Here is an 18,640-nt window from a genome sequence, read left to right on the forward strand (position 1 = left end):
ACTGCATCTCCCACATCCCAGGTGAGCGTCCTAACCACTGGGCTCTTGGCTATTCTGGGAGATGTTTCTCTCTTGGTTTTTTCACAAAAAAATTAGAAAGGTGTCAGCTTTGTTTGCATGCAGAGCAAAACTAAATTTCAAAGCCTCCATTTTTTGTGTGAAGCAGAATTCTTGTTTTTTGGCCAGCCCTATCTGAAACTCATTTTGAAATTATTGAAAAGGGCTCCAGGACAGGGCTTTGGAGTGTTAGTTTTCAGCAAAATTGATTTTTATTTTATCCCATGGGATCATACATCTGGATTTCCCTATGCCTTGTAGTGACTCCCCTGTTACACAAAAATATAGCATTTTGCTTCAGTGATGCTTGTTATAAAACATACATTCAGTAATGAATGCCCACACTACGGAGATTCATAAATGATCTTATGTAAGCTTACAGAGTTCTGTACATGTAAATAGATATGTACCAGTAAAACTGCTTTTCAGGGCTTCTTATTTTTGTTTTTTATAAAGAATGTGTCTGAAGTTGCAACATCACACTGATTAAGCTGAATATCTGCAACAGGCAGTTTGAAAGAAATCTTCCCTAAGGAAAATAAACCTCCCCTCTCATTCTGTTTTCTTATCAGTATAATGCATGGTGGCCTCATAGAGCATTCTGAAACAAAGCAAAGTCTGAACGAGGCATTTTGTTTTCTCGTATTATAAATTTCTGGTTTCTAATCCCTTTAAAGCCATCAGTTACCAGCATGCCTTGATCACTGATTTTTCCATCTCTAAACATCTAGGATTCAATCAGTCTATTAGACCATTCAATCCATCTTCCTGTAAATGCAGTCCTAGTCTTTCCAGGACTGACCTGGAGCAACAGGCACAAACTGGGGGACTTGACTGCATTCTATGTGTCAGTATTGAAGAGAAAAATCAAACGCCACCTTTGCTTGTGACATACAGTAAATAAAATCAGGTTGAATTCATGCCACCAGCCGTATTACCTTATTGTAGGCTCAATTAGCATGACTAATGGCTTTAAATTTGGGGCAGAGGGCAGCCGTCTGCATACGTAAGCCAGGAATATAATCATAGTTCTATAATGCTAGGGAGAAGGGAGCACCCTGATCAGTTGCTGTTGCTACACATTTAGTAACATATGCAGCCCCCTAGCTATTTGCCAATATACAGGAGGAGGCAGGACATAGCTATATGGCACCCAACCCCAATGTGCCCCACTGGGGATTTGAGCAGTGCGAGGCAGCACTTTCAGCATCTCCCCGCACTACCGATTCCAGGTAGCTGAATTATTGCTGCTTCCTGATTGGAAGTAGTGTGTGAAAGGGGTAATCCTGATAGCCGCACAGAGACAGCCATAATTGGGCTTTTAACTGCCTGCTGGGTAGTGAATGCTGAGTCAAAGCTAATTACTGAGGTGATTTGGTTCCTGTTTATGACCATCAGAAAGCCATATGGCAGGGCTGGCCGAAGAGCACTCGTGAGCGACTGGCTCCGTCATACCTCTCCCCCAGCGCATCCCCACCCGGCTCCCCGGGGCCCGAGCTGGGTGTCATGTTGTGTCTGCAAATACACCAAATGAGTCCTAGAAAACTGCCTTCATCATATGTAGGGGTAGGAAGTCTTTTCATTTGGGTTTCTACAACAGTTGTGACTAAGTCACTTTTATGCTATCACAACACATTCATTGCACTTAGTCATGTTTTCTTTAGCTGAATATTATCCAGATTTTTCTTTGCTTTAGAATCTACTAGTTACCACAATCTTGACAGAAAAAAAATCAGTGAGAAAAACAGCATCTCTGTTCAAGACAGTACTTCTTGACTTTAGTAAGTCTTATGATACTGTCTTGCATGACCTTCTTATAAACAAACTAGGGAAATACAACCTCGATGGAGCTACTATAAGGTGGGTGCATAACTGGTTGGAAAATCATTCCCAGAGAGTAGTTATCAGTGGTTCACAGTCATGCTGGAAGGGCATAACGAGTGGGGTCTGGTTCTGTTCAATATAGTCATCAGTGATTTAGGTAATGGCAGAGAGAGTACACTTATAAAGTTTGCGGAGAATACCAAGCTGGGAGGGGTTGCAAGTGCTTTGGAGGGTAGGATTAAAATTCAAAATGATCTGCACAAACTGAGAAATGGCCTGAAGTAAACAGGATGAAATTCAATAAGGACAAATGTGAAGTACTCCACTTAGGAAGGAATAATCAGCTGCACACATACAAAATGGGAAATGACTGCCTAGGGAGGAGTACTGCGGAAAGGGATCTGGGGGTCATAGCGGATCACAAGCTAAATATGAGTCAACAGTGTAACACTGTTGCAAAAAAAGCAAGCATCATTCTGGGATGTATTAGCATGAGTATGGAAAGTAAGACATGAGAAGTAATTCTTCCGCTCTACTCCGCGCTTATTAGGCCTCAACTGGAGTATTGTGTCCAGTTCTGGGGCCACATTTCAGGAAAGATATGGACAAATTGGAGAAAGTCCAGAGAAGAGCAACAAAATGATTAAAGGTCTAGAAAACACAACCTATGGGGGAAGAATGAAAAAATTGGCTTTATGTAGTCTGGAGAAGAGAAGACTGAGAGGGAACATACATTTTCAAGTACATAAAAGGTTGTTACAAGGAGAAAGGAGAAAAATTGTTCTTCTTAATCTCTGAGGATAGGACAAGAAGTAATGGGCTTAAATTGCAGCAAGGGCATACATTAGGAAAAACTTTAGGTTGTACATTAGGAAAAACTTCCCAACTGTCAGAGTGGTTAAGCACTGAAATAAATTGCCTAGGGAGGTGGTGGAATCTCCATCATTGGGGATTTTTAAGAGCAGTTTGGACAAATACCTGTCAGGGATGGTCTAGATAATACTTAGTCGTGCCTTGAGTGCCTGGGACTGGACTAGATGACTTCTCAAGGTCCCTTCCAATTCTATGGTTCTATGATTCTGCATAGGCTTAAGTCCCATTGAAAGCTATAGGACTTAAGCACATGCTAAAAGTTAAATGCTGTGAAGAATAGGGATGCACTTATGAACATAATAAAGTACTTTCATGAATTAGATCTATGGAGCGTATAGTATCAAATGGGCCTTCTGCATTCTGCTGAGTTTTACCCCTTGATAATTGAAGAATGGCAGACTTGTTTGGAGAGTACAAAAACAATTCGACTAAACTGAGGCTGTAGTAAAAGTCTCAGCAGAGAGCTTATTTTTGTAAGGTTGCCAGTTTGATCTCTTAAACAGAGGGACTTGGTTAAACTGAAGATAAGCATTAAAAAGTTTAGATGATTATGTGAACAGAACTTCTGAACCTCTTGAGTTTCTCCAATCATTAATCATAAATGCAATGGAGTTCTTGTGATCAAAAAATATCTGGTTTATAGAGGATGTCTTTCTGCAGAGCATGGCTGAAAGCCTTTAGCTTAGCACGGGAGAGGAGAAATGGTGTAGCAAAATGTCAGGAGGAAGGGGAAAAGATTCACGTTGGTTGGATGGAAGAGAGTCTCAAAGGAAGAGTTGCAAATACCTATGTGTGGGTTTGTTGGGAAATAACACTGTCATTACTATAGTGGGTAGTTTTTATAATAAAACTGAACATAAAACAAGCTTAAGATGGCTAAATATAGGCAACAATTGACCAAGTCTTTACTCTGTGGGAAGTCACATCTAGAAAAGCTGAAATTCAGAGTATTTGCACATGAGAGTTGTTTGTAGAGTCACTCAATATTTTTGTACATGGTTACAAAAGTATCACTCTGCTGTAATGATGAAAAGAATGGTGATTGAAACTAACAGTGTGTGATCAGTTAATTCTTTGTATACTGCAATCAGTCAGTAGTACATATGCAATATGCTGTGATTGGGAAGAAGGCAGCAGTAGCTCCAAGTGGCTGGTAAGGTCCTTTGACATTTCTTCAGAGGAGGAGAAGGAAGGGTATGAATTAACTTACATCTATGCAGGCAAGCAGAAAAGCAAATAGTGTAATGTACTTCACAATGTCTTCGCCTGTTTGTTAGCTCGCAGAAAGGAAAATGTACAGAACAAAGATGACTGAGTAACTGAAAAAACATCCCACCCTTGCAAATGGCAACTGCTTTCTGAAAGTATAAAAAGGTCCTTCCACAGCAAGTCCAAAAAGAAGTAATTTTTAAATGTACAGCCTTTGACCATGTGAATCACTCTAAGATTAAATTGTAATGTTACACTCGCTCTCCCTCCCTCCCCTCCCTTGGGGCAAAATGCAATAACTCTCTCTTTATTTGTAATGCCCCAAAATTGATAAGGACGCTGAACAAACGGCAGTATGACGACTGAAATAGAAACTGAAGTAACTTTCCTTCTGGTGCTAGGTTTGTGATGACGCTTTCTAGTTTTCCACAAACTTGGAAGCTTATATTCACTGTGTTTGCTTATTTTGCTTCAAATGATGGTCTTTGTGATTCATCTCCGACTACATCTCAGAAACCTGATTTAGTTAAAATTCCAGCTTTTACACATATAGGAGTTTCAGCAAATTTGTGGCCTGATTCTGATCTCCCACCTGTTGACATAACTCAGGAATAAGTCCATTGAAGTTTGTGGAGTTTTACACTAGTATAAATGACATCAGAATCAAGCCTAAGAATCAGAATGGTAATTACTTTTAGGGCATTGACAAATGCATGTGGTGATTTTGTGTGTGGGGGGGGAGGGGATAGGGGGTTGGTTATATTGAAAAGGACACAAAGATCAGCACTTATGTATATTTAACAATATGTCCTATCATTATAAGTCTCATTGATACAATTAACTTAGGCTTGAATAGAGACTGGGAGTGGATGGGTCATTACAAAAAGTAAAACTAATTTCCCCATGTTTATCCCACCCCCCACTGTTCCTCAGACGTTCTTGTCAACTGTTGGAAATGGCCCACCTTGATTATCACTACAAAAGGTTCCGCCCCCCACTCTCCTGCTGGTAATAGCTCACCTTAAGTGATCACTCTGGTTACAGTGTATATGGTAACACTCATTGTTTCATGTTCTCTATGTATATAAATCTCCCCACTGTATTTTCCACTGAATGCATCCGATGAAGTGAGTAGTAGCTCACGAAAGCTTATGCTCAAATAAATTTGTTAGTCTCTAAGGTGCCACAAGTCCTTCTTTTCTTTAGTGTAAGGTGGTGTCAGTAAGAGCCAGAGTTGACCATCTGTAATCAACCAATATTCATTTGATGCAATGCTAATAGGTTGAGGAAAAACGATGAAACAAACTAACCATAGTAGAACATCAGTGAATTAAAACACCACAATTATTCTCTTCTTACATATTTGTATACAAATTGTGCAAATACACTGTTCTTTATACATAAACCTTTTTTATTCTTGTCTTTTCATAAAACATTTTAGTACAAGAAAATGGATGCTTCATTAAGTTTCAACACTTAATTTCTCTAATCCTAAAAAATGTTTTAGAGGCAAATTATAAGAATGAAAATAGAAAAACAAATCCATTACCTCTGTAACACCAGACTGAATCAGGAGAGATACTGTAATAACTGTAAAGACAAATACACTACCAATGTCTTGCAAATGTAGAGGAACATATTTAAAGCAAAAGGCTTGTCTGCAGCAACAAACTATAGTACTTGCGACTTGGGTTATTTTCTCCCAAGATCTTCTGATGTTCTGTTTAAAAATTGTTGTTTGGGTGGGAAATGGGGGAAGAATGGGCAGCTTTCAAATTTTCAGACATATATTTTCAGAATTGCAGCTTTCAAGCAGATGGATCAAATCTTCAAAATTTGATTTATTTGCTGGCACGCTTTAAAAAAAAATCACTTGCTTATGCAAATTTCCATGTGAAAAATCCATTGCATGCACTAATCCAGTCCAAATGGATTTTGTGCTGGCTATTCGCACATGTCTGTGATATAGCTGAAAACTGCATGTACAAATAATCACATGTGCACAGCTAGAAGTTGGGCTGGGATCCCTCTACAAATCTGCTTCACACCGGGTCACATGTAAACCTGTTCAAAATGTAAATTTAACTCATGAGACTCACCTGACATTTGGGCTCTATTACAAATTCAAAGCAGAGGCCAGGTTGACTAGAGTTTACGAACTTTAAGAGCGAGCCTCTGTCCAGTTTTGAACTATCCTTGGCTAAGGTTTCGTAAAATTCATGGTTTTGATGTGTGAAGTTAATGAGTTTAACTTTGAGTTTCAGGTTTGAAAGAACTCAAAAAGTCAGAGTAAAATCCAGGGAGCAAATATGTGCAAGTAACTGTGGACTAAAACCTTAAAATTTTTCACCAGTTTCATCATAATGCTTCCAATCACATACAGTACGAGTGTAAAAGAGATGGAAACAATCATAATGAATGACATATCAACCCTTACTATGTTATCTTGTTACTCACTCAACATTGTAAACCTTTTCAGAAATTGTGAACCTCGTTTCTCCATATTCCCATACTTCTTATGAATATGTTTGGATTTTATTAGCAACAAAGCAGAGAAGATGTAAGAGGGACATTGTACAATCTTAATACTGCAAATGCATACACGTGTTATGGAGGACAGGAGAGGAGAGACATGCACATAGACCTTTCCCCTATGCTGTATGTAAAGACAAACAGTTAAAGTTATCTAGTCTTCCTTACTGGTTTTGGAAGCATTATTTTGTTCTAATTCTATTCTGGGATTTTTCAAAAGCACCTATCTATATCTTTTAGGCTCCTAAATACCTTTGAAAATCTGGCCATAGGGCCTCAAACTAGCAAAGAATTTAAACATGTTTGTAACTTTAAGCATTTGATTAATTTCACGGAAATCAATGGGCCAACTTAAATGTTATACATGCTTAATGTTGCTTTGCTGGACCAGGTCCTAGCACTTGTGGTTGTTTGTGGTGCGTATTTTGGGGTGTGGTGGTTTTTTTTGTTGTTTCTTTGTACTGTCTGTAAGCTTTTCTTTTAAAAAAAAATTGTCCCAGTCCTTTTTGAATCATTCAGTTGTGTCTGGGGAGTATTTTCTTTGTCCAGTTTTCAATATAAAGCTAAGGAACATGACCCCAAGAAAAGCTGTATGCATCTGTGATGCTGGTAGATCAGGTGCCAGCTCTTGCCAAGGCTGTAGGCCTCAGCTGGGCACTGACAGATTCACAGCTGGAAACCAGACCAGCTCACCTGTATGTTAGTATGGTTCAAGATAGGCGTTAGACTTGTGTCAAGGTTCCTTCCCCACTCTGAACTCTAGATGTGGGGACCTGCATGAAAAACCCCCTAAGCTTATTTTTACCAGCTTAGGTTAAAACTTCCCCAAGGTACAAACTATTTTACCTTTTGTCCCTGGACTTTATTGCTGCCACCACCAAGCATCTAACAAATATAACAGGGAAAGAGCCCACCTGGAAACGTCTTTCCCCCCAAAATCCCCCCCAAGCCCTACACCCCTTTCCTGGGAAAGGCTTGATAAAAATCCACACCAATTTGCATAGGTGAACACCGACCCAAACCCTTGGATCTTAAGAACAATGAAAAAGCAATCAGGTTCTTAAAAGAAGAATTTTAATTAAAGAAAAAGTAAAAGAATCACCTCTGTAAAATGAGGATGGTAAATACCTTACAGGGTAATCAGATTCAAAACATAGAGAATCCCTCTAGGCTAAACCTTAAGTTACAAAAAGACACAAAAACAGGAATATATATTCCATTCAGCACAACTTATTTTATCAGCTATTTGAACAGAACAGAATCTATCGCATATCTAACCAGATTGCTTACTAACTCTTTACAGGAGTTCTGACCTGCATTCATGCTCTGGTCCTGGCAAAAGCAACACACAGCCAGAGAGAACCCTTTGTCCCCCACCAGCTTTGAAAGCATCTTGTCTCCTCATTGGTCATTTTGGTCAGGTGCCAGAGAGGTTGTCTTAGCTTCTTAACCCTTTACAGGTGAAAGGGTTTTTTCTCTGGCCAGGAGGGATTTAAAGGTGTTTACCCTTCCCTTTATATTTATGACAACTTGTAAGAATGTGTTTAGTGTTTACACTCTATAAAATACTTGTAAGTGGCTACATGCATTAATCTTACTTGTAATGTCTGTATTCCATGCTATAAGGTAATATGAAAGTTTTGCTTTATAATTGTAAAAATGCCTGCTTTGAACTCAGACAGGAGGAGAGGTTCCCCTGGCCCATCAAGGAGGATTACCAAGACTAAGTGGGCCATTGTGAAGCATCACAATACACAGTCTTTACTAATTGCCCCTACACAAGCTACATGCAGAAGGGCACATCCCCTCAGTTTGAATTCTGGAAGAGGGAAATAAAGATAGCTGACATGACGATTTTTTTCATTTCTTTGCTGTTTGAACTCTCATGGGGCTGCACCTAGGAAACAAAAGTAGAGATCCCTATGGTCAACCTGGGTTAGCCCTGAAACATTCAGTGGATAGATTACTACATCTCTGTCACCTTTTGGAACCATAGACTAATTCATTTGTACACATATGTTGCCTGCTTTAATCTGTAAATAACCCCCTCTCATTTCTTTTGCCTAGTTAATAATCCTTAATTAGTTTACTATATGATTGGCTACAAGTGTTGTCTTTGGTGTGAGATCTGAGGTCCAAATTGAGATGGGGTAAGTTACTGGTCTTTTGGTACTGGAAGCAACCTGAATATTTTGTGATCTTTAGTGTAAGTGACTATTTATCACTAAGTCTAGCTTGCCTGGGTGGCAAGACAGACTGGAGAGCCCAAGGGAACTGTCTGTGACTCCATGGTAAGACGGTTACAGTGCTTCAGGAGTTCATATTTGTTACTGAGTTGATGAAATCTAATGATAGAACATACCACCAGTTTGGGGTGTCTACCCTGCTTCAAAAAACAGTCTGCCCTGAGGTTGGCACTCATAGTCATGAGCCACTCCAGACAGCGTGACCGTATCCTCCATCTCACCCCCTCTACTTCACCTAATCTATTTAGGATCTAATACTGCATGTGAATGGTTTATTAATTAATTTTACAACAAGGTGAGCTCTCTCTCCTTTTTAAGTGTTTTGGTGGAGTCACCCAATTCAGTATAAAAGGCCCAATTCTTTTAAGAAAGGGACTGTGAAGAGACATGCTCTCACTCAGGTATGATGGAGATTAACAAGCTCCTCTGGGCCTGTTCCTCACTAACGAGATGCACCTCCAAGGTTTGTTTGGCCTGGAGGAGGAGGGGCTTAAAAGTGGGGAATTCCCCATGGGAAGGGGTGGTCAACAGGAAAAAGGCTGCCCCAACAGATGCTTCTGGAACAGAGGTAGATCAGCAGAGGAGGAGACACCACTCCTGAAGCTGTTCTGGCTGATAGCAAGTGCCCTAGGAAGAGGGGGAGAAGGTAAACTCTACAAAGAGGCAATAGACTATAGGAGACTAAGCCCTTAGAGCTGAACATCCAGGGGATACATGAGAAACTGGTCCTCTTTCCAGAGAGATCCTCCACTCCCGCAAGGGGAAGGGAAGTGGAGTAGCTAACCCCCTTCCCTTGACTGGTTGCCCTCAGAGAGCATCCCGAAGGGCTGCTAACTGGGGGAGAAGAGAAGGTAAACAATGGACAGGGGACCTGGGGGAGGAGTGTCCAGGGAGCCCCTCCCTGACAGGTAGCCAAAGATCCATATACAGGAACACCTCACTTAAAGTCATCCCAGTTAATGTTGTTACGTTGCTGATCAATTAGGGAATATGCTCATTTAAAGTTGTGCAATGCTCCCTTCTCATGTCGTTTGGCAGCCGCCTGCTTTGTCCACTGCTTGCAGGAAGAGCAGCCTGGTGGGGGCTTGGAACTAGGGTGGGCCGGCAGCCCTCTATCGGCTCTCTGCTCCCCTAAGTTCCCTGTGCAGCAACTGCCCAGCAGGCTACCGATTGCCTGCAGTTCAGCTGTCCCTCCCGCACTGCCATGTGCTGCTCCTGCCCTCTGCCTTGGAGCTGCTTCCCGAGTCTCCTGCTTGCTGTGTGTGGTGGTGGGCTAATGTCAGGGTGTCCCCCTGCACCCCGCTTACCCTATCTTCCATAGGGCAGGGGGGACACACAACAGGGCTCAGGATGGAGGGAGCTTCCTGGCAGCAGCTGCTGTCTCAGCTTGCTGATTAATTTAAAAAGGCAGTGTACTTAAAGGAGCAATACATATCTCTCTCTCACACCAGGTGTGTGTATCTGTCTGCCATGCTGTCTCCCCTCCCTCCATTCGTGCTGCCTTGAAGAGTGTGAGGCTACATCTGAGGTGGGCAAACTGGCCCATGGGCCACATCCAGCCGCAGGACCCTCTTGCCCAGCCCCTGAGGTCCCGGCCGGGGAGGACAGTCCCAGTCCCCTCCCCCGCTGTTCCCCTTCCCCCGCAGCGTCAGCACACCGTGCAGCTGACACAACGCTCTGGGCGGTTGGGCAGCGCAGTTGCAGAGCCGCAGCCTGACCCAGGGCTCTGGGTGGCACAACTGTAGCACCGCCAGCCACCGGTGCTCCAGACAGTGCGGTAAGGGGCCGGGGGGGGGGGGTTGGATGGAGGGCAGGGGAGTTCGGGGGGTGGTGGTTGGAGTTGGGGGTGTGGATAGGGGTAGGGGCGGTCAGAGGATGGGGAACAGAGGGGTTGGATGGGCCAGGGGTCCCGGAGGGCAGTCAGGAAGGAGAGGAGGGGGTGGATGGGGCAGCAGGGGGCAATCGGGGTGAAAGGTCCAGGGGTAGTCAGGGGACAGGGAGCAGGGGTGATGGATGGGTCAGGAGTCCTGGGGGGGCATCAGGGAATGGGGGGGTTGGATGGGGCAGGAGTCCCAGGGGAGCTGTCGGGGGTGAGAAGCTGGGGGGGGTTAGGTAGGAGGCGGGGGCTGCGCCATGCCTGGCTATTTGGGGAGACACAGCCTCCCCTAACTGGCTCTCCATACAATTTTGGAAACTTGATGTGGCCCTCAGGCCAAAAAGTTTGCTAGCCCCTGGGCTACATTAACAACAATGAGTTAACTCTGGAGGGCTCAACTAGGGTGACCAGATGTCCCAATTTTATAGTGACAGTCCCAATTTGGGGGTCTTTTTCTTATATAGACTCCTATTACCACCACCCCCCAGTCCCGATTTTTCACATTTTGCTGTTGTAGGCTCAGCCAATTGCTAGTTCATCATTTAGCGGTAAGGCATCCCCAGGGAAATATCCCACCCTCTGACTTCACCACCTCAACCAAGCTTCACAATCATCATTGCTGTGTACCAGTATTAAATTTTTTGTTTAAAACTTGTACTCTGTGTGTGTGTGTATATATGTGTGTGTGTATATATATATATATATATATATAAAAATGTAAGCAGAGTCAGGATGAGCTCTACCCTGACATCTGGTGGCGAGTCGTGGTGGGTTACGGAAAACAACTTCAAGGGCTGATCTCATTTGCATAGGCACACCCACCCCGCCTAGTTGGTCACTTTGGCTGCTATAGGAGCCCCAGTTTCTCTGTTGTTGGGGCAAGAAGAATAAACTGTTATCCTGATTATGTGAATCAAGGACAGTGGAACTGTCCTTGGCCTTTTGTTATGATGGAGGGACTCGCCATCAACTAAGCAGCACTCGCTAGGCAAGGGTCATGGGTTCCAAAACCCAGTGAATTGAGAGAGGCTGGGGATAGGTATTAATATCTGGTGCTATGGGCCTCCTGGTGAGGGTCCTACATGCCAATTGCACCCTCTTCCCCCCCCCCCCCAGTGGAATATCAGAGCTAGTTTTGATTCCACTAGGAGTCTAGTTACAGGCTGTTGAGCTGAGTTCACTTTGGGCCAATGGTGTACCAGCACTAAGGCTCCCCTAGTACAAGCAGAAATCACTAAAGAGCTAAAATTACTAAGAGCTGAAATCACTGAGCATTGTGTTTAGTGGTGGGGCCTGAAGAGAGATTGTGGAGCAGTTTGCGGGACGGCAGGAATGGCTCACGAGATGGCTGGTGGAGCAGAGCCCTATGAAGAGGTTGGGCAGTCAGCTTTGGACCACATAAGGTGCCCCTTAAACCCCCCCTGCCCCATTTCCACCCAGGTTGGGAGGTAAAATTCTACAGATAAACTTTTGAACTCTGGGGCTGCCCTGACCAGGGACAGAGACTTTTGGGTTGTTGGTTGCTGGACTCAAGAACCAAAGGGAAAGGACATGGCCCAGTTTGCTTGGGATGGGTTTTGGCTTATGGGTTGTGTTATGAATTCTGTTGGTGGTGTTTCCCTAACACAATGCCACATTGTTTCTCTCTGTTATTAAAAGGCTTTTGCTACACCCAGACTCTGTGCTTCTGAGAGGGGAAGTATTGCCTCTTAGAGGCGCGTAGCAGGGGTGGTATATTTGTCCCAGGTCACTGGGTGGGGGCTCGAGTCAGTTTTGCATTGTGTTATTGGAATGAAACCCCTAGATACTGAACCCGGCCCTTGTTGCTGCCAACTCTGATGGGCAGAAGGGTTACATATCTATAGTGGCAAATTACCGGTACAATTATGATGGGTCCCGCGCTCCCTCTTCTTGGGGGTGGGGGATAGGGTGGTTCAGGGCACAGTTCCCTGCTCCTGAACTAGGGTATCTACTGTCCCACCACTAACCCAGAGAAGGGTAGTGGAGAGGGAGGGACCCGGGCCCCCCCTTTACTCCGGGTCCTAGGGATAGTGGTAAACCACTTGAACTAGTGCTTCCTTCCCCTGCTACTTCCCTCTCCTGCTCTTCAGCTTGTGGGGCTTCCTGCCTTTTCTCTCTCTCTCTTCACAAGCTGGGTGTCTCTTTACCTAGGGTCTTGATCTTCTAGCCAGCCATGGCACTTCTCCAAACTCTCCTCTGCTCCAACTCCTTTTCCTGGCTGATTGAAGCAGGAGGATTTTATCAGGTGACTAGCTTCAGGTGCTCTAAGTGGCTTCAGGTGCTTTTAATTAATCTATAGAAACCTTTCTTCCCTCTACAGGGAATAAGGTTTCCCCTCATCTTGGGACTTACATATCTCTCCTATATCACTCTCCTGCTGCCTTCTGGCCATGCTGTATCATAATATAGTCTTTTGTCTGGTGAAAAAAATGTCCCTGGAACCTAACTCCCCCACCCCCATTTACCTTAATTCTTATGGGGAAATTGGATTTGCTTAACATTGTTTCTCTTCAAGGCGCATTTTTCAGGAACGTAACTACAACGTTAAGGAAGGAGTTACTGTACAAGTATGCATAATGTGTGCTACATTTTCATGCATAATTCCTTAGAGGTTGTAATATGTATTCTTCCCTAATTTTTCTAAAATATGCTGCTGTTACAGAATGGCTAATGTGTTCCAACTCAGAGGTGTTACAACCCAGATGGAGTTGTATTTCAGTAGTATGATTCTATGTATATACAATTTACGAAGTTCTTTTGACTCCTTAAGGGTGATAAGGACTAAAACTGTACATAATATTTTATTGTGAAAATGTAACTTGATAACTAACCTGCAATTTGCCAAGTTCCAGAGGGAAACTAAACAAAGCTGAGAACAAAATGTTTGGAAGTGACACAGCAAATTAACGTACCATCTGATATGCAACATCTACAGCCTTTGCTGTTTTCTTTTATGCAGGGCAGAATTCAAAGGCTCTCCATGAGGTAAGAGAGAGAGTGTGTTTTTGTAGATTGAGACAAGACCAATGAAAGCAGAAAGTACAAACAGCCCCTTTTAAAGAATTGTTTGATGTCCCCTAATTATAAATCAGGGTTTTCTGATTCTAATTCTGTGCTATCCATTGAATACATTATATCTCCCATTTGAACAGCATGGGATAAATCCTGAGGTCCTGATTTGGTGTTCACTCTGCCCTTACTCAGGCAAAATCCCATGGATGTTAAGATTTGGCCCATTTTTTTTATATTCTGTGTTAGGTGCACATTTATTTCAGTGTTTGGAGTAGTAGTACAAATCTGGACTCTGAAGAATGTGCACAGAATGGCATGCTGCAGAGTTTTGTTTTGTTTTATTAAAAGGTCAGTACATTCCTATTTTTTTTTTCTGTTTTTATATTTCTCTAATTTGAATACCTTTTTTGGAGAATGAGCCACTTAGCTGTCTTGCTGGTGAAGCAGAAATGGAAAACTGCACCTACTTTTGGGATCTGATTTGGCTCTTAGTTCTTGCTTTGCTATAATAGACATGCATCAGCTATGCAGTAACTCTATCACAAAACAGATATGCTGTATCTGCAAAATTCTTCTATCTAGATGTTCAGACCTAGAGCTGTATTGCTTAGCATTAGGGAAAGAGAAGCAAAACAAAGGGGAGAGAGGTGGGAACTGGATATCTGCTAATGTGAAACCATAGGTTAAAACGGATTTCCTTGTTGGGGTTAGATACAGTTTGTAAATTCCTATGTTTGAGCAATAATATGGTATGAAATAGTAGAAGAGAAATTAATCATTAATAAAAATATAGAGAGAGATGAAGACTGACACCTCTGTTTTAGGGTCCAAACCTGAATACCTTACAAAGGGCTAGATTGTGTCTTTTAAACACAACCCTGAGACACCCCACTGAGGTGCCATTGCTGTAGTGCGTCCCTCTTGTGTTCGGGGTAGAAATAACCCACTGCTGACCTTTAACAGGACACAGCATCCAACTAGCTCCACTGACGGGGTGTGTAGGAGCCAAGGATCCACTCCCCTCCTGCCCACGGGCTGGTGATAGGAGCTGTAGGAGGGAAGGGAGCTCTTCTCTTCCATACTCAGCCAGGAGCCATGATATGGACAGGTCTATCTTGGCCACATGCAGAGGTCTGAGTGGAGGCTTAAGCCCTTTTCTACACATCCACCTGGCGCATAAGGTGAAAGCACAATCTAGCTTTGATTCCTTACTCAGGCAAAAGACCCATTGGCTTCAGTGGGCATCTTGCTTCATGATTAGACCTTTAGGGACCAATCCTCCAAACATACATGGATGTTTGTACCTTTTGTGAGTAGTGCCACTAATGTGAAATGTCCCATAATAGAACTATTCTTATGAATAAAGTTACACGTGCTTAAGATGTTTTCAAGACTGGGGACTTGAACATGCCAGGCGATGGATAGATATGTACAGGACACTGTACAGTCTAATGTATCCTTTGATAAAATATCAAAATGTAATGGCCTTTATTCAAGTCCTTGGGACTCATCTTTAAAGGTGCCAAGGGATTTATTGTGATTTAACCAAGTTCTGCTCTACTGGAGTTCTTTTATTGCTTCTAAAAATAGGTATTCTGAGGAAGTTCAATCACTTAATAAAAAGCAGAAACTATTAAAATGATCCAAACTGAGAAAGGTAACACCGAGAATAGAAAATAAATAAAAAGACGTGAAATACTATTTCAAATTGATTTCATTTAAATCTAAAGTGGGGACGGAAAGCCTCACAACAAAACTTGGATAGTGAAATGAGGCCTGTTTCTCATTACCAAAGTTCTTGAAGTGTTCCAGGCAAGTCGCTTTAGCAAAATTATATTTGGACATGAATGAGGCCATTTCACATAAACCTTAGGGTCTTAGGTAGGACCTATGAAATATCTGAAAGCTCTTTACTAGGATAAGTACAATAAAAATTTTAGAGGCTTTCTGAATAATCTTACAGAATTGCTATGATTCTCTATTGAATTCTGTAGCACTTAAAAAAAAAATTAAATTATTAGATTCTATAGGACTTCTCCATAAGGGTGTTAGACAAATAAGTAGGATGCCTGTTCTAGTTTTAACAACCAAAATGAGGCATATGGTGAAAACACAGCAGGCCAAAACTTGGGTGTCTTAAACTTAGCGTCCTAAATCCATTATAGGTAACAAGTGGCTTCACTTTTCAGTGGTACTGAGCACCCACGACTACCAATGAGAACTATGGATTCTCAACACCTCAACAAATAAGGCCACTTTGTAAGTTATCCAACCAACCTCTCAGACGTTAGCTATAAACACTAAACCAGGGATTAATATTGTGGTTTACAATATTTTTGACCAAAAATACTGGCCAAGTCTTAAAGTCAATTCAGAGGTGAAGTATAACTTATGCTCAGTTAAACTCTCTTAGGGCTTTTCAACATGTGAAACAATTATAACCATAATTATTCCACTATAGCTACTCTGGTCAATTTCCCTGTGAAGACAAGCCGCCCAGTGTGCTACTTATACCTAAGCTAGCGTCTTCTGGCTCACTGAGGTATATGTTGCACCAATTCACACTCCTGAGGACACTGAAAGAAAAAGTGTGTGTGTTTTACTGTTAGTTTCTCCTCTCCAGCCAACCCTGTTTGTCTGTTCTGCACCCATTGCATGTCTTTTCATAAACCCAACATTTTAACTCTCTGGGGCAGCAAGTCTTTTTGCTACATGTACTAGGCACTGCACAAACAATGGGGCCGATAGATGCTACTACAATTAAAATTATTTGTAAGAAGCTCCAAGAGGTAAATGGGAAGAGAGGGTCTAAGTTATTGTAGATCAGAATTATCCACCACCTTTGAATTTTATCCTGTGAATTAGAGGGAATGTGGAGGGAACCTAAGTTGGCATAACTTGCCTACTGAGGGGACTGGAAGAAAGAGTACAGTATATTATGATTTCCTCTAGACTTTCTTAGCCAAGCTTAGACAGATTGCTGAATAGGGCCCATGAAAAGCACAAGTGCTTATCTGTATTCTGTCTGCACACCCACAAACAGAAAAAACAGAGAGCAAAATAAGGTATAAATCCTGTAGGGGCAAAGGGGTTGTGTGTGTGTGTGTTTGTTTCTGATTAAGTGCAGTCACCTGTCAGTATTTTGTAAGTGACGCTTGTAGATCTTTGAAAGAGTTGAATTTGTTTCCAAGTTTTGTTTTCAAGAGTGTTTTGCCTCTGGAAAGGAGATTTGGGGGTCTAGATATCTTATATAAAAAGATTATAAACATACCTTTGCGATTTTTCTTTTAATATAGTATTTTTTTATCGTTAAAGTTTCCAGAAAGTAGAGAAGAGCAATTATTCATGGAATACGCAGACTCTGAAATATCATCCTTCATTTGAATTTAATCTTTGACATTTCCCTTTTGAAACAGACTGCAGCTGGATATTAACCACGTGTTGGCAGAGGTCTGCAATAATTAATATGTAGCAGAGAAAATGCTAACAAAACAAAAAAGGAAACAGATTGCAAATATAAAATCTGAAAGTGTCTTTGATATGACTCTTGATGACTTCACCTGCTTATAGGCAGAAGTGGATCCACATTAACCCTGGTAGGGGAAAGAATTGTCACTTGATTTGTCTTAACGTGTTACTTCACGTACTGTTGCAAAACCTTTGTGAAGTGCTTTGAGATCTACAAAGGCTAAATGTTATCTTTATTACCCCAACATTGATGCATATTAAACCAATGGATAAATAAAACTTGTACTTGATTAAGGACCATAGTTCTCTATGCCACATGATTACATTTGCAGGGTGGAGGAAGATGGTATAGAGTTTATTCCCTGTTTCCTTCCTAACATACCCATGTAGTAGTAGGGCCCTTGAACAGAAGGATGACAGGAGAGGGACGATTTAGCATACTCATTGATACTCCATGGCTTCAAGGGTCTATGGCCTGTCAGTTTGGCTGTATGGTTACACCTTTGGTCTACCTATACGTATGGTGGCTACACTGACTAGAAGGGGGTGCACATTGTTCCCCTTCTAAGCAGCAGTACGATGCATACCAGAGAGTATTCTCCTAGGCTGCCCTGCACTTGCAGGAAGGCTACTGGATTCTTCATTAAGTCACCAGCCTTCACTTGCTCACCCCCATTTTTGTACCTCATGTAAGTAAGGGCAGTGGTTTGCTTTGAGACTGTAATAGAAAAAAGAAGTTTCTAAATTTGAGGTTGTCAACTATGTAGCTGTTCAGATAGATAACACAAACTTCAGCAGAATGCAACCTGTCTGGTTTCATGTGTCCTGCTAAAGTGTGGACAGCGGATCTCACAATTCACAGGAACAAAATGCTGTTTCATTAGATTATTAGGGTACAGTCCAAAGTCTAGTGGAGTCTTTCCACTGACTTCAATGGGATTTGGATCAAGCTCAAAATTTGTATCATTTTATATATGACTCCTAACAGGCAAATCCAAGGACCTAGCCAAATACTGAATTGGGCATTTGAGTATCTTGCTGGGTACGAATTCTCTCTTCTAGGGCATGGATTAGCTCTACAGGTTCTCAGCTGGGTCTACATTAGCTTAATGGCTGAATTAGCCTCTGTAGTCCAAGCATGCTTCTAATATGGCAGGGGAGGGGTAAAACCTGTGCAGCAGCTTCTTCCCTGAGCCCACCCTCGGCTCCTTCCCTTTCATACTGCTAGGTAGGGGCTGCCATGGAGCTGTGTTTTGCTTAACATAAGGCTTTGTAGCCCCTGCACAGCCTCCAAATCCAGCTCCAATAGAACCATACCAGAGGCATCTCTGCTAGCCTCAGAGAGGGGGAAAGATTTGCCCTTAAATACAAGTGATTCCCAGTTACAAATATCTACCTACAACAGCTTGACTTCTATTGATGTGCTTGAGAAACAAATAATGGACATGACTTGTTTCATGCTAATGGGAGAATTTGGGTCATTCTAGCTAGAATCATAGAATGTAGGTCTGGAGGAGATTTC

At 42.3% G+C, this 18,640-nt stretch overlaps 1 long non-coding RNA gene across 1 annotated transcript in view; it reads right to left on the minus strand.

Annotated features, from left to right (window-relative positions):
- Nucleotides 1-7,547: 7,547 nt before the first annotated feature.
- Nucleotides 7,548-18,640, minus strand: part of LOC125637009 (uncharacterized) — a 101,100-nt gene continuing 90,007 nt past the window's right edge. Inside the window, exon 3 of the long non-coding RNA XR_007356795.2 lies at nucleotides 7,548-8,392. This is a non-coding gene — a long non-coding RNA (uncharacterized LOC125637009). The remainder of the gene's footprint in view (nucleotides 8,393-18,640) is intronic.

Source organism: Caretta caretta, chromosome 5 (assembly GCF_965140235.1).
Source record: "Caretta caretta isolate rCarCar2 chromosome 5, rCarCar1.hap1, whole genome shotgun sequence".
NCBI lineage: Eukaryota > Metazoa > Chordata > Testudines > Cheloniidae > Caretta > Caretta caretta.